Genomic DNA, 17,039 nt, shown 5'->3' on the forward strand with positions numbered 1-17,039 from the left:
TTCCCCATCTTTGTAAATATCACTAATAAACCTGTATCTGTTGAAAGCCCCAACTGTCTATGTCCATCTCACTGATTCGGCTTTGTCACACCTTAACCCTTGCAGTGAAGTGAAGGACGTAGTGTAATCACGAGGGCATGGATTTCATTCATTTCTGTACCACTTGCTGATATATTTATTTTGTATCCTTTGGGCCAGGATGTTGATTGCACTTGGGCCTCATTATGAGGGTGCCAGTGCAGTAATAAGGTGCAAGTATTAAAGCATACCGGCGCGTTACCGCACTGGCACACTTCAAGTTTGATGGTGATATGGCTGGATTTACCTGCAGCTCTGAGCTGCCGATAATTTCAGCCAGGGATGTTGCTAGGTCTGGAAAAGATCAGGGGTTAAGATAATGACGGTACTGGCGGGACTCGGGGCTAGGTTGCATTTTGGTTGTAGCACCTGAGCTCCTATCCGGGGCTACAACCAAAAGACCCGGGGCTATAGCCCCCTCAGCCCCCCCTAGCAACGCCTCTGATTTCAGCATCTCACCACCAGAACATGCTGGTATTACCAGCACAAGTATTACCAGCATCAGTAATACCGGCAATTCCCCCCTGGAGTCCTATGAGACTCCATGGAATGGGGAATTTCAGCACCTACCGCCACTTGTAATCTGCCGTTAATTGTGGAAGACGAAGTGGCGGTAATGGTATTACCGTCTGGTGGTATCCCGCGGTTATAATGACGGGATACCACCAGACATGTAATGAGGCCCACTGTGTCTTCATTTCTCTAAAGCCATGGCGTTTATCTAACTTTGGTGGTGGTATCCTTTACCTCACCTTCAATCGTATATCATTATTGCATATTTGTATCAAATATCTTAATGGCTGTTTCTCTGTTGTAAGCTTTGTGTAGAACTTGTATTTTTTTTAATAGCAGCGAGCAGGAAGTGGGTGTCAAATAATACAAATGAAAGAGGTTCTGATTATGTTGTTTGGACATTTTTAAGCGCCATCTACATATAGGGCCCGATTCATAGAATGCTGTGTGCGCTGAATAGTGACTGTATGCACTAATCAGTGCGCAAGGAAATACATAGGGGGCAGAACATGCATATTCCCCATTCCCCACGCAGAATGAGGAAAAATAAGGAATTATATTGGCGTGTTGAGGGACGGGCCATGCAAGGAAACTACATGCCCGTTCAAGCACAAAAATAACTGAATTTATGGATTTCACCAGGCAATGTCACATCAGTTATACACAAAGCTTGGTATCTCACTGCCACACGACAATACACGCAAAGTACAACATGCAAAGGAAACAATATGCACACCATTCCAACGTCGGTCAGGCACAATGAATGCAGGAATACTGGGAGCCATCGTACATGGACACAGGAGGAGGTCCCATGTCATACTAGACCATCTGCTCCTATGCCCTCACCCCCCCTGGAAAAGGTACTAGCAGCTCTCCATTTCATAGCCACAGGCTCCTTTTAGTGTACCACTGCCATAGTTGGTGGCATGCATAACATCACGTATGTGTGTGGGTAGGCACATACACATGCTGTACATACTGCAGGAAAGGCAGAGAGTGTGCCAGGAGTTCAATGCTGCTGTACATTTCCCACGTGTACTCGGTGCAATTGATTGTGCACATGTTGCGCTACGCCCCTCCTGATTGACCAAGCACATTTACTGCAACCGTAAGCACTGGCATTCAATGTTCCCTCTAATTATTTTTCTCTATGTGCGGAACCGGTTGGCTGTTGTGCACACATTATTTTCCATGTTCGCAACTGACTAATGAGGTAAGCCATTTTGTGAGCTACCATCGCAGAACAGAGTTTGGAAAGGAATGTCCTCTTCCCAGCCACTGCAAATCTTACAACACTTTTTCCGAACACACAGGCTAAAATGAAATGTCAGATGTGATTATACAGAAAACTCATCAACCAGTCCAAGACTTCAATATCTGCTACAGTACCTTGCAAGTGTACTTCTGCACAGAGAGAGAAATGTCGGCCTCATTAAGAGTTTGGTGGTAAGTGGTAAAGTTGGTGGTAATTCCATTACCGCCAACTTTGCCACTACTCCAAATTACAGAACTTCCGCTGCAGTAATTCTGCCGAAAAAGCCACATTGAGTCCAATGTACTCAATTGAATGGGGAAATACACCGCCACCACCAGTTGCAATCCGGTAGAAATTCTTACGGATCAAATGGCGGTAACAGTAACTTGTTTTGATGGTATTCTGGCAGATTTACGCTGGGATACAGCCCCAAGTCGTAATGAGGCCCTGCATGTTTTATGCCACTGGAAAATCACTCATTTGTATTACAGAACACAAATATCTCTCAGTTGCATTCCCAGATATCTCGCACTCACAATATTTATTCTTAAAGACATTTTTCTTTGTATTCTGTTTTTTCAAAAAAATTGATTTTATTCTTGATGCAGTAATCTTAAGTGGTCAGCTGACACGTGTTTGGACCCAAGGGGTCTTAATCAGGGCTGCTGTGTTATTGTTCATCGACCATTAGGTAGGCTGGCTCTTGTTGGTGGGTTCCACTCCTTGAATAGGCTGTCATGTGAGCCTGTTACTGCTTCAAATGACGTCCCTGGCATTTGTGGCTCTCAAATATCTCGTCATAACTGATGTCGGTGAAACTCAGACAGAATACATTTGCTAATGGATTAATGGCAATTAAAAGCAATGTGTGAAAAACATGCTAAATAGAGTCAAGTGCCACTTTAATGAAGTAATTCAAGAGCCAGGAGAACATGCTTCTAATAATTTGTGTAAGGATGATAGTTACATTAGAATAACTGCACTTTAGAATATGATGATCCAAAATTCCTGTTTCTCTGCTTACTATCCACATTACGTTCTCCTCTGGGAAGTGATAACACCAGCCTTAGAGCTAAGAGACATATGCATCAAAAAGGAAAATGTGCAACAATTAACATTGCTTCAACCCACAAAGCTCCACTGATATTTTTTCGAATTAGTGACCTATAGAGCAATGGCATAGGAAGGAAGGAACTCTTATAATTTTAATGCCAGATATCCAAATTTATTTTATGGGTAAATTACATATTTTAATAAGCAGAAAGTGTCCCTATTGGCAAAGCTAATTACTTGTTTACTCCCTGAAAAATCATTTGACTCTAAGCAGGGAGCAAAATCTGATTACAGACCTGCTTGTACCCCTGGAGTGAAATGACAGGTCACATAATAAAGTGTGTAGTTTGGCCCACCCTTCCACACCATAGCCTAGATAAAATTAAACAAGAGACTTACTGAGGTTTATTATGGGGCCCTGTTGAAGAAAATCACACATATATGCCTTTTAAGTTAATTGCATCAATTAATCAGAGATACAACAGACTGAGTGCCTTCTTCTGTAAATATGGATCCTTCTTCTATAATTCTTTGTGATCAGTTAAATAAGATGCAGGAAGATGGTAGAGACTGCACACAAAGAACACATGGTTACATTGAAAAGCCCTCAGCAGTTTAGCATAGAAAGAAAAAGAAGATGCTGTTGTCTAGATGGGTACTATAATGTTCTATCCTTTAGCAAATATGCAACATATTTCCTTCAATGCACTGCCAAAACGTTTGACTTGGTCTTTGAAATATGTTGCTTTGTTCATCATCCACAAGGAGTGATGCTTCCACCCATACCCACCCGTGTCCCCTGTGCTTGCCTCCAATACCAGTTTATAGAGCACTGTAAAAAGTGAGGGATTGTAGCAGTAAACACTCACTGGGATACTTTCAGACCCACAATACTTTGCAAGCAAGGCATATTTAAATGCCTCAACATAGGATGCACATTTTAAAAATGTCATGACTCTGCATGTACACAATTCTTTTGCAGTGCATACAAGATTGTTTGCAATCATTGTGTAGGATTACACAAGTGCTCAGTGAAACCATGCTTGTATAGAAGCAAGTTACCGTATAATGTGTGAAGGTCTATGCCCAAACCAACTCTGAACACTTGGAAACAATGCAGATTGTGTGAAAAGCATTCTCCTGTCTGAATAGCCGGTGCCCTGATAATATGGATGAGTAATCCCAGGCTTAGTCCATACCCATTATCCCTTGTAGGCTAAGTAAATGATATTGCAATGTTGCTCTCCACTTATAGGGTAGTGTTAGTAATGCTAAAGTAGGAGACGCTGAGCATCACATGTTTCCTTTAAAATCTTTAGAGAGCAAATTAATATTTGTTTTATAATGTGTTATCTTACAAGGGGGCCGCTTCAAAGCACTTGTGTGACATATGTACAAAGAAGAGGAAGTATTGGATTTGGTTACACATCCAAGTAGCCTGATTAGTCACAGTTAGTATCCGATATTTGAGCTGGTAGTTCGATTATATAGTGTGGATGATGCTTTTGGTAAGGCACAATGAGTAACATAAATTCTGTCCCATGAACGTTATTCATGTTACTACAAACAAAACAAGTGGCTGTAGGTACACGTCTACTAACCTTTTGCAGAGCCAAGAGAGGAAGAGTCAAGGTTGTCCAGTAGTATCTTACTGTACTCTGGGGCAGAAGTTAGAGTCATACAGTAAAAGTGTGTTAGAGTCAGATTTAGGAGTCATCGGTGGGGAGGGAACACTTTTGGTTAATGTGTGCAGGCAGATTGGTTAGATTTTTCTTTCATGGAGTCAGTTTTTCATTTTAGTTTTTAACCTCTTGTGTTGTATTTTGCTGTTAGAGATTTTAGGTGCATAGAAGTGTAATGGAAATTAGCAGAATATATAGACTAGTTGCTTATTTTAAGAGAAAGAACGTTTCAGGTAAGTGCTGTGGCTTGTGCCTTATTAAATCTTTTTTGAATAGGGGAGAATTGTCTGTGTGCGCTGCTAAAAATCTTCTGATTGGCACCCATAAGGAAGCTGGGCAAGCGCACAGCTTAGAGGGAACATTGCTGGCATTCCATAAATATGCCATTCACCTGTGATGCAAATGGAGTCATCATGCAAGTCAATGTCAATCTTCCTGGCTGCACACATGACAGCTACATTTACCACCTGTCACCACTCTTTCAGGCCCTGGCATCAGAAAAATATGGAAACACCTGGCTCATTGGTGAGTAAGAACGGTTGCACACATGCATGCATACAAGTGACACACTGAACAGCAGACCATGACAAAACATTCCAATAACAACCATTGAAACATTTGCTGGGGACAGTGCCTACCTGGAATCAAGATTCCTGCTCCCACAATTCAGGAATCCTGCCACACCAGCCGAGGTAAGATACAATGCAGCCCACATAGCCACTAGGGGAATAGTGGAGTGCCCATTCTAGGTGCTTAAGTCATGTTTCCGCTTCCATTGCTAAATGCCCCTGGAACTGAAGGGAGCGTTGAGATGCACTGAGAAGCTCTCAACAGGCAGCAACATATCTGCTGGTGTACCATACATGGTACAAATCCCCATGGCAAACAATAACACCAGGCCAATGGTGTGTGCCTGGTGTCTGTGGTGAACATGGCATCCACCAAAAGGCCTGCAATGTTGTGTTGTGTGTGGATTTGGCTTGGGACAGCACCCCCAGAAGGGGCAGAAGTACCAGGAGTGGACTAACAACATGGGTACTCATACCATAAAAAGCTGAGTGAACAGGATGCAACATGGCAGGCAAGACACATGCAAAAACTGCAAGCAATCACTCGTCAGAGTCCCCTCACCATGTGCCACTGCACCCATGCATCCAGACCTGCTCACCTCAGGATAACTGAACAATAAATGCCCAACAGTGACAGCCTCCCTCACAATAATCATCACACAACCAGTGCCCCCCTGATTGCCATACAAAAACAGCAATCATAGACTCACCAGCCTTCCATCAGCATGTGTCCCCGCACCCATGAAGCCGACCCGCTCACCTCAGTCCAAGGCACACCAAAATCATCCTACACAGTGCCAAACTCCCTGCCGCCAACTGCACTACAACAAGTGCCCAACTGAGTGCCTTCAACTTACCTGCAGAAGGTACCCACCTCTCGCATCCACAGCATCCAGCCTGAAACAACATTCTAAGCTTGCAAAGACATGCATTACAATAAAGTAAAGAAACTGGACAGCCTTGCCAACTCCCGTATGGAACAAGGTAACCAGCATGGACCGCCCAGTGTCAACATCTGTAAGTACAAATAAAAGAGTGTGCGCAACTATCAACCTCATAACAGCAAAAGCCATCAACAGAGGAATCACTGGCAGTGAATCAAACCAATTTAAAGCACATCACAACATGAACTCTGGAAACAGGTGTCAGTCAGCCCTGAGATGCAGGCACAAGTCGGTACATTGGTTGCAGACATACATGTTCTGCACACCCACTGTCAGGTGTTACGTGTGCCTTTGGGTCACCCATGAATGCAGGGGAGTAAAAAGGACACCAAGTAAGGAGGTGAAGGTCTGAGGAGTGGAAGTACAAGTGTGGTAACTGATGTGAAGGATGACAGAGGGCAAGCGGGAGACAAGACACAGAGTGATAAATGTGTAGCAGCGGAGTGGAGAGAGAGAGAGGAACATGGGAATTGTGGTGTAAGAAGGAGTCTGGCTCGTGAGGATATGGGGAGAAAGAGATGATGGCTGTTATAGTGGGTGAGGGCAGAACGAAGGTGGAAAAGATCGGAAGACAGAGACAGAAAGACTGGAAGAAAATGCTGCATGGTCTGAAAGCCTGGAAGGCACATAGATGAAAAATATCTCGTGTTGGGTGTGAGGAAGGACAATAGGGGGTGAGCGAGAAGGGCAGACTGGGAACCAAAGGCCACCTGTGAAAGAGCAATCCTCAGCTCCTCATCATAAAACAACATGCTCAACCCACCATGATATGATATGATGTGATATGATATGATATGATATGATTTGGCATTTATAACGGGCCTATACACAAGTGTTTCAAGGCGCGACGAGGCAAGGGAGGGGAAACAGAGGGAAGACAGAGACAATGATCCTACTAGGCCAGGTGACATTGAGATCGTGCAAGTGCAAGGGAGGAAAAGTGCAGGGGGAAAAGGGGGGCTGTGCAGTACATAGGATAACAGTAACATAAATAAAGTCAATAAATAAAGGTGCAGCCAGCTGGTGGCAAGAGCAAGTGTAAGTGCAGGCATCAGGTGTCAAGTGCTAGCAGGGGCTGTAGAGGTACAGAAACAGTCCCCGAGTGCAAGGGTTGCCAGGGGGCACTGCAGGTGTTCAAGTGGTGGGGGGGACCTGGGCCCAATATCAGATGGTAGTCAGGTAACCAGTGCAGTTTCAGCCAGGGGATCAGCAGGGGAGAGGAGGAGAGAAAGCAGAAGCAAAGTGAAAGGTCTTGTGGTGCTTCTGGAACCGAATATGGTTCTCTTCAAGTTTCAGAGAGGCATGGAGGCTGTTCCAGAGGCAGGCACCAGCAGAAGAGAGAGATATACCACCAACTCACTGCTTGGAGAAGCGACTAACCCTCAGGGAGCTGGAGGCTGATGAGTGAGGAGCTCGAGATGGAAGATATTTAGCAAGGGAGAGTTGAGGGTATTGAGGTACCATGCCCCAGAAGGCCTTGTGAACAATGCAGAGGGTTTTTAACTTAATCCTCACTGCCACTGGGAGCCAGTGCAGAGATTTCAGTCCTGGAGATATACGATCCCTGAGCTGTGTTTGAAGCCAAGGACAAGTCTTGCAGTCCTGTTTTGGATGAGTTGCAGAGGGCAGAGAGTAGAGGCAAGCATATTTGGGCTGTTGCAGTAGTCCTAGAGAGAACCAGGGCTCTGGAGACAGTGAGCTTCCTCAGGGAAGGAGAGGAAAGGAATGTAAACCAGAAAGAGACCCAGCTCTACAACATCCACGCAAATAAGTCCCTTCAACCACGTCTACAGACTGTGCACGAACCACCAACCCTCCCGGTTGAACACCACAGTAAATGAACAGGCCAACAATACCCAGCTGTTTTCTTGCCCTCCAACAGACCACACACCCTGGATGAGACAGTCCCATTAAGTGTGCAGGGATCATATGTTGCTCTGGCAACAACTACAGGTACAATAGATGAACAGAAGCAGGGGGGAGTGAACAATGTACCACATGCAGGTGCCCACAATGTACACGCACACTGTGCAGTCACTCGCAGGGCTGGATTTGATCAAGTAATGGAAAAAAAGTAATGCAATACATCAGGGTGGAGAGAACATACCCAAAACAACAATGAACATGTGACTTGAATGGGGAACATAGGTAAATGTTTTCAGAGGTACACATGCCAAAACCAGTACAAACCTAAATGCACCAAGTGTGCCAACCTGCCCTGTGGACTCAATGGAGACAAATGACCATCTCTGTGTTACCAGAGGGAAAGCCATGAAGGGGAGCAGCTGAGGTCATGTAGACTTGTCAATGGATGTGTATGTAAGATGTGGAATTGTAGCAGGGCAGGTCATGTGAGCGGATAAGGGTGTGGAGTGGGCTCTGGCACAGGTTAAAGAGTAGTGTGGACAGGGAGTACACCTGCAGGGCCCCATAGGGAGGAGAAGGATGGCAGTAAGAAGACATCATAATGGTCAGTGAGGCAAGTGGTGAACAACCAAAAACAGAGTCCAGATGAACAGAGAATACAGGGCGTGATTGAGGATGTTGATGTAGAATGTGGCAAATACTGTCAATGGCTCAAATGTGATAAGTGTTGCACATTCCTATTATTTGTCTGTCCATTGTGGAAGTGTAACATGAAAAACAATGTACATACAAGGATGTGCAAGGGTACATACACACACAAGCAAGTGGATAAACACACATCTGCACTGACATTCACAATGATTAAATGATTGTACCTGCAGAAAGCAAATGTGTGAGAATGCGTGACAATGCATGCAAGATTGTGGTGACCACTAATACGATATTACATGATTGGCAGTGCACATCCTTACCTGCTAAATATCCATAGGAAACTGGTTACCCCTCCCTTACTTTGTAAAAGGCACAAAATGCTCACCCTTCCAGGATTACTTAATCGTAAACTATTACTAATGCTTCCGGTCTATGAGAGAGAGTATCATGTTACCCATTTCTTTTTGTGTTACAAAAACAATTTTATTAATAGTATACATAAAAAGGCATATGGAAATGGCTTCATCAATTAAGCAAAAAACAATTAGCAAACAACATATATATCCATGTCCATATACATATAGCGTTTGGAAACATATGCACTAATTACAAGACATAATATGTAGAACAAAGTGGCACACACAGAAGTATCTTTGTGACTGGGGGTTAGTAAACTGGTGATCTAGCTACCATGTTTTCAAGACACATTGATGTAAACGGTTGCTTTTTCTATTCTGAAGAGCACAGAATAAGTGAACCTTTGCAGTTTTCTTATTCAGATTGTCGACATGTGTTTCAGCTCTCAGTCCGTGTTACACTGTACTCGCGTATACACAGTCAGCTAGTAATGGAGCCATCTTCAGCACATATAGCTCATTTTTGTGCAGCACTAGTCAGACAAATTCCCAGCAGTTTACACAAACTTTCAAAAAGGCAGCAGAAGTAGGGAACTCGTCAGGGCAGTGGTTTCCAGTCATAAGTACTCAGACGCCCCATTTCTTCTGAATGTGGGTAATTATATCTTGCTATTCATCTGCAGGGTCCTAGGAGAATGCAATATCCTGGCGTGATGGATGTATCATACTAGTAAGATTGTTTATGTTCAATAAGGAGACATTTGGCTCGCTTTCTTCTATGATGTGGAATTCAATTGAGCCGTGTGAATCCAGGATTTACAGAGCTGCCCTGATGTGATTCCCTCATCACCTCCACCGGAAACTGTACATCCACATTTGTGAATGGATGGCCAGTTTATGGCAGAGGGCATGGGGACTAGGAAGGTGAAAAGGTCAAGGTGGACCTCTCATGGAGTGCAGTCACTGGATGAATCTGGATCACTGCTACAACATGGGACATTGTATGTTACCAGCCACAGTAGCAAATTATGCATACTGCACATATGATCAAACAGACTATTAACCCATTGTTACCTGCACATGTGATCCTGTTGTAATGAAGTCAACCATGCCAGTTCACACCACTATGCATGGCTGAAACTCCAGTACTGCATTCAGTAGACCCTTGAGAGGGTAACAGTATATCCCAGACAGGAGAAAAAACTACATATGCCTCATCCTGGACCAGGGTATAAATAAATCATAATAATATGTCCATCCCGAACAAAGGGGTACAAAAAAAGTCAAATCTGACCACTGCATTCAGTCTAAAAACAAAAAAATAATGCCCAGTGCTTGGGGAGTGAGGGGAAGGATCCAGTGGAAAATGGGTGATTGCTGCCTGGAGCAAGGGAGAGAATGTTGTCCTTGAGGAGCAGGTGAGCACTTGTTTGGGTGAGACCTTCATAGACCAGAATTGTCTAGAAACCTCATCAGGTGTTATGGGAGAAAAAGAGGAGAATAGGTGGGGAGGAGAGGGTACCAAGGAGGCCTGTGAGCAGGTGAGGGAGAAGGTTGAGGAGTAGAGGAGAGTGAGGACAAGATGTCCCGAGTTTTAGAAATGAAGCGAGAGGTCAGAGAAGTGCAGAGTTCCAGGGAAGGCAGAGGAAAAGTGGAGACTGCAGTAGGGTTGGTGAGTTCCTTGCAGATTTTGAAAAGTTCAACCATGTTGTTAGTGGCTGCAGAGATGCAGGCTTATATATAGGCCCTCTTCTTCAAGCAGATGGAGAGACTGTTATGGTTTTGGAGCAGGCAGCAAGCCAGTTTGTCAGAGGATGGGCTCAAGGTCTTCCAATTTTGCTCAGCCACTATGCACTTGCATTTCAGAGCTGCCAGGTCGGTGTCATACCAGGAATTGCAATTGGAGGCACATTTCATGCTGATCCTCATGACAGGGGCAAGGATGTACAGAGTGGATGTCCCGAGTGTTGGAGATGGAGAGTTGAAGGTTAGTAAGGGCTGTGTCAGAGTGAGAGTCAGTGGTAGGAGTAGGAGGGGGAGTGAAGGTGGCGTCAAATTAGAACCCACATTGGGATGCCTGAAAAGGCCTGTCTCCTGGAATTAATTCCCCATAGTTGGCTGATACTTTTATCCGTGAGCGTGCTGATCACAAAACAACCAGTTGTGGGTCCCATTGTCCCAATGTGGGTTTTATTTTGATGCATGTTACTCAACCACCAAGGAAAGGGTTTCCCATGCTACAGTATTGTCTGGCTAACCAACGAGATAACATATCAGAATATGATCGCGCAATAGTGCTCTCAGACATTCATTTGCAGCCAACGATTGGAAGTTCTATTGTATGGCAGCTTTATTCAACACACGTTTTGCCTTGAGAAAGACCCGGCGAGGGTCGAAACACATGCCGGCAGATCTGATACAATATATTAAAATGTCTCCTATTTTTCGACCTCTTGTTTGGATGCATTTCATGCAATTTGGTATCTGTTCACATATGCCTCAATTCTAGCTTTCACTCCAATTACCTACAATAGCAGCAGTAAATTAAGAGGTTTAGGGCCCTCAAAAAGACTGATGGTACCCTTTGGGCTACCTAGGTGTGTGAATGTTTGAAAAACTTAGATGTATGGGTTACGGGTTACAGAGTGAACTCCTTTGAAGGAATGAGAAATCTATTTTTGTTGGAATTTATTTTGTATGCCTGATCTCCTGAGCTGAGACAGCACTTGGCTGACTCAAAAGAGATTGATCTCAAGAAGCTAGCAAAAGCTGATGACTTGTGGGTTGACAACAGGGCCACTCACAAGGATTCTGGGGCCACTCATAAATGGGATGAGGGGAAACAGCACAGGAAGGATGACAAAGAGAATTCCAAATCCAACCACCCAAAAGAGGGCCACAAACATAAGAAGGGTAAGCCACATGGGAAACCAGGTCAGTCTAGTGAACCCTCTGGTGCTAAACCAGAGGGAAGTCAGCAGAAACCGCCATTCCAGAAAACATTTGGTAAATGTTATACTTGTGGGTCAACTGACCATGTGAAAGGGGATCCCAGATGCAAGGGTAAACCTTCAGGGATCCACACTGCCTCCTTAGCCTTCATCCCTGAAGATGAAGTTCATATGGCTTGTGGTAACATTCAAGTATTGGCTGAAGACCCCATTGGAGTCTCAGCCAGTGTTTCTTTAGTATCCCCGGGGCTGTGGGAACAACAGAATTTAGATAGGAATAATTCCATTCCAGATAACACCAAAGCATATTACAAGCACAGTGTACTTGTGAATGGACAGGAGAGCCCTGCCATTAGGGACTCTGGGGCCAGCATTACTATAGTGGATGAAACTTTTTTCAAGCCAGAGGATGTTGCTAAGGCACCTAAGGCTTCCACTAAGCTTGTTGGAGGCCCACTCCAAATGATTCCTAGACTACCAGCTCTCATCCAGTACAACAATATGACTGTGACGATTCCTGTCAGTGTACAAGGTGAGGTGCCTGGGAGAGTCCTGTTGGGGAATGACTTAAATACTCTTGGAGTTTTATCAAGCACCCCAAGGCCTCCCAGTAAAGGGAAGCAGAAGCAAGTGAGATTGGCCAGAGAGGCAGCTTTAGGTGACTCTCAAGAGGAAGTTACAGAGGAACCTATAACTTCCAGCCCCAAGCAGGACAGCCTTCAACTTCTAGGACAATGAAGGAGACAAAGGGGAACCCCAAGGTCTCAGGAAAGAAGAAAGGTGTCATACCTGTTCAGAGGACAAGGACATCCCTGAGGGGACAGTACAAGGTCACATCTGTGACCCCTCCACTAGCTGAGGCTGAGTGTGAGGAACAACCAGAGAAAGGTGATACAGCTACTGGTGAAACAGAGCTGGAAGAAGCCCTTCCCTATGATGGAGATCTGGATCCGAAAGACCACCCTGAGCTGCAGACTTTGCTTGCAGAGGGTGGACCCTCTAGAGAAGACTTCAGCAGAGGTCAAAGAGTGTGCCCTACTCTTGAATGACTTTGCCAACAGGCAGCTTTCCAGCTGGAAGGGCAAGACCCAGGGAAGCACAAGCTGTACTGGGAGGATGGCTTCATTTACAGTGAGCCTATTGAGTCTACTCCAGGGGATTACATAAGACATGTAGTGCCTCAGGAGGTGAGACCCCAGTTTTTACAGTTAGCCCATGAGATTCCTTTAGCTGGTCACTTAAGTTTTAAAAGATAAAGGAAAGGATTTCTCTATATTTCTACTGGCCCAAGATGGGGGTCTGTTGTAGCTGCATTCTGTAGAAGCCCTCACACTTTTCAGACTTCTGGCAAGCGTGGAGCCAGGAATGTGGCACCCTTGGTGCCCCTCCCAGTGGTGGGAGTTCCTTTTGAGAGGGTAGTTATTGACATTGTTGGTCCCCTAGACCCTCCCACATCTTCAGCCAACCGATTTATATTGGTTGTGGTAGATCATGCTACCAGCCGTGAAGCCATGCCTATGAGGACTGTTACAGTGGCTAAGGCCCTCCTTAGTATTTTTTTACCAGGGAAGGTTTTCCTAAGGAGGTTATCTCAGACAGGGGGACCACGTTTTTGTCCCACTACATGCAAGCCACGTGGACAAACTGTGGAGTAACCTACAAGTTCTCAACAGCCTACCATCCCTAAACCAATGGTTTGGTGGAGAGGTTTAATAGAAATATGAAGAGCATGATAGGTGTTTTAGAAGAACCCCTTAGAAGAAAGTGGGACTTTCTACAGCCATGCCTTCACTTTGCTTATAGAGAAGTCCCTCAGGAAGGGTTGGTCTCAGCCCCTTTGAGCTCCTCTATGGTCATCTGGTTAGAGGTCCATTTACCCTAATCAAGGAAGGGTTGCAGAGTGTGCCTTCCCTCAAGCCAGTGAGAGTCACTGACTATGAGCTAGGTCTCTGAAGGAGAATGACACAAATGATGACAGAAGCTTCTGATAACTTGAAAGCAGGTCAGGCTCTGGTTAAACTTTGGCATGACCAGAAGCCCAACATGGTTGAGTCTACTCAAGACCAGGTATTTCTAGTTATGGTGCCTACTAGGCAGAGAGCATTACAGGACAAATGGATTGGACCCTTCAAGGTTGTGGGCAAACTTGAAAAGGTAAATTATTTAGTGGACTTGGGCAACCCCAAGGAGGGCCCTAGGGTCGTTCACACTAACCCCCTAAAGGCATAAGTATCCAGACCAGAACTAGGAGCTTTGCTCTTAGCATCTGATCAAGAGGAGGAGGATATTGAACCTCTAATTGACGTTCTCAGGGGACAGCCTTTAAATGGAAAAATAGAAGGAATTAATTGTTCTTCTCATCTGATTCTGGAACAGCAGGATAAGTGCAAAGTTCTGTTAAATCAGTTTGCCTCCCTGTTTTCACTGACACCATGCTTGGTCAGATGGGCCTGGGTCTCTAAGGTAGAAGGGAATTAGCACATTTCTGAGAATTCTCCCTAGCACTCGTTCCCCCAGACTAAGGGACAGGAATATTTAATCCACTCCTGGATGAATCTCCTCAATCCAGTCGGTCATACTTTCTGGAGAGACCATCAGCATTTTGGGGATTATACCCTGACCTGTGTTCTATGACTGTCCTAGCTCCCTGAAAGACTCTTCTTACCTCTGACTTTGTTCTGTACCTTTCCCCCAGGAAAGGGTTAACTTACTTAGCATTTGGAGGTTTTTAAAAAGTACTTACCTGCTTAGGAATATTTGTTAACCATTGTTTTCTCCCACTGAAACTTTCCCTTTTTGATCTCACACTCAGTGTTGCTCTAAATGTGCCTGTGATAAATCAATGTCCACAGTGTCCTAGCTATTTAAGTCACCCGAGGGTGTAGGAAGTGACTGTGTACCATCCTCAATGGGTATCAACCGATTAAGTGAAAGTGAGAGTGTGTATTTATTGAAGTATATTTTGTGTTATATGATTGCTCCCTTCTAAAGAAGGCTTATTCAACTGACTGTTTAATAAATTAATAATGATTCATTAATCAAGAGACCTTGAGTGTAAGAGTGCATTTGAATACTTGTCACTGTGAATTCCTGTGTAACAACCTTACTGCTCACATTGACCCATCTTGAGATAAGCCTGGCTGCTCAGCCACACTACCAACCTGTGTAGAACAGACGTATACCAAATGTTGTGTTACCTATTGCCAGGAGGACAAGGTTGGTGCAGTCTCCCACAGGGTACTGCATACAATCTTGCCTAACAACAATCATCTCAGTAGGAGGAAAGAGTGGTAAGGTGGCCTATTATCAACTATGAAAATGATTCTCCCTCCCAACAACAAATGGTTTTCCACATTGGAAGTAGACATTTTTAAGTTTTACACTCTGGAGGACCTCACAGAAATCCAAAGTTCTCCTAAGAAGAGTCCAGAAAACATATTCATGATTTGACCGACATCCCGACAAAGGGAGAACACACATTTTTCACCATTCAGATACATGGATGAAAAGACCCTGTGATCACCAGAGTGTGCCTAAACAATGGAAAACGCTTAAAAATGTAAGCACTGTTTCGGCAACTCCAAAAGATCAGATCACACCCTGCTTTAATTTGACAATATATTTGGCAAGTTGGTCTGGAAACTCAAAATTCAGAAGACGTTTTACATAGCAGGTACACATTATAAAATTCAATTGGTGATAACACTATTAATCATAATGCTTGGTTCATGAGAGCTGTCACTTCTGAATTGTTTCTAGGTAGTGATATTCTCCATCAATTTGCAATTCATTTGTATTGTATTAATAACAAGGTTTGGTCAAGAGTGGGTGTGTAACGCAATGGGCTTTGACAATGTTGAGAAAGCATTTTGGTCAGTTCAACTGTTGTCTTATGCTGTTGCAGACCAGGCAAAAGAAGAGTTTACTATGTCAGGACAGGTGTGACAATTTACAGTACCACTCACGATAGGCCAGGAGGATAGCTCAGGGGCTTTGAGTTTGTCTTGGAGACAAGACAACACATAGCAACACAGGTTTGAATCCTAGGCTTGCCCTTAGAAACTGGTCCCCGATATTAAGTGTGTTAAAAAAGAACAATTATTAAATTATAATAAAAAGAGGACAAAAGCTGAAAAATCCGGAAGCGTTCATACATTTGGCTCATGCCCTCTAACAACAAGAATTGTCCCTACCGCAACAACAAAAGTTGATCTAAATGACAACACCATTTAAATACTGGTAGATAACAACAATCTTCAAAGTGCTACTTTGAGCACAGACACCTCTATTGGAATGGCAGAAGATTCCCAATACTTTTCTATTGCTTTAGAAAATTTTATTATATGGTCAATTCCTGAAGATTGCTATGATAAAACCGACAATCCAACCAGAAAAGATTAACACCCAACAGGGGAGGGGGGGCATTTCTTGCTTTTTCCTTCATGTCCTTACGGGGTAGAAGATGTTACCTGTGACATCTTGGCAGATGAAATAGTATTTAGAGTGTATAACAACTATCTTGAATACATGAAAAACCCTGCTCAGGCAAACACCATTTAAAGAGATCTCTCCATCCAATGTGAGGATACTTCTGAAATATCAAAACCAGGAGGTATTTCAAGATTTCCAGCAGATGGTCAAAGAACAGATCAATCTGGCTGATGCCTGTGAGACTGATGAACAGACACAGCAACTGAGACCGGTATTCTTGGATTTCCAGAGTATCTTCTCAGTTGACTCCTGTGATAATGAGCTTGCAGCTATTTATTCAACAATACCTATAGAGCCTGAATGGCTTCCATGTTTGTAAAACAATACTGGTTGCCCATGCATTCATGGAATCATTCATGTAGGCTATCAGATATCTGGAATTCATTGCATAATTTGTCTGATCCACATTACTTTTAACATGCTGTTATAGGGATCCTAAAACCAAATGGACAATGGAAACTGTGTGCTGATCTGAGTGAGTTGAATGAACATGTCCACACATCCAGGGGCTGTGAGGGTGTAGAAGAAAGGCTCGAAAATCACAGTGCTATGTTTTTGGCTAGACGTTTTTATAATATGAAACAGGGTTGGAAAATGCCTCTCTGTCCCTAACACTAAGAGGGGTTTCCC

Source organism: Ambystoma mexicanum, chromosome 10 (assembly GCF_040938575.1).
Source record: "Ambystoma mexicanum isolate Mex_15411 chromosome 10, UKY_AmexF1_1, whole genome shotgun sequence".
NCBI classification, from domain to species: Eukaryota; Metazoa; Chordata; class Amphibia; order Caudata; family Ambystomatidae; genus Ambystoma; species Ambystoma mexicanum.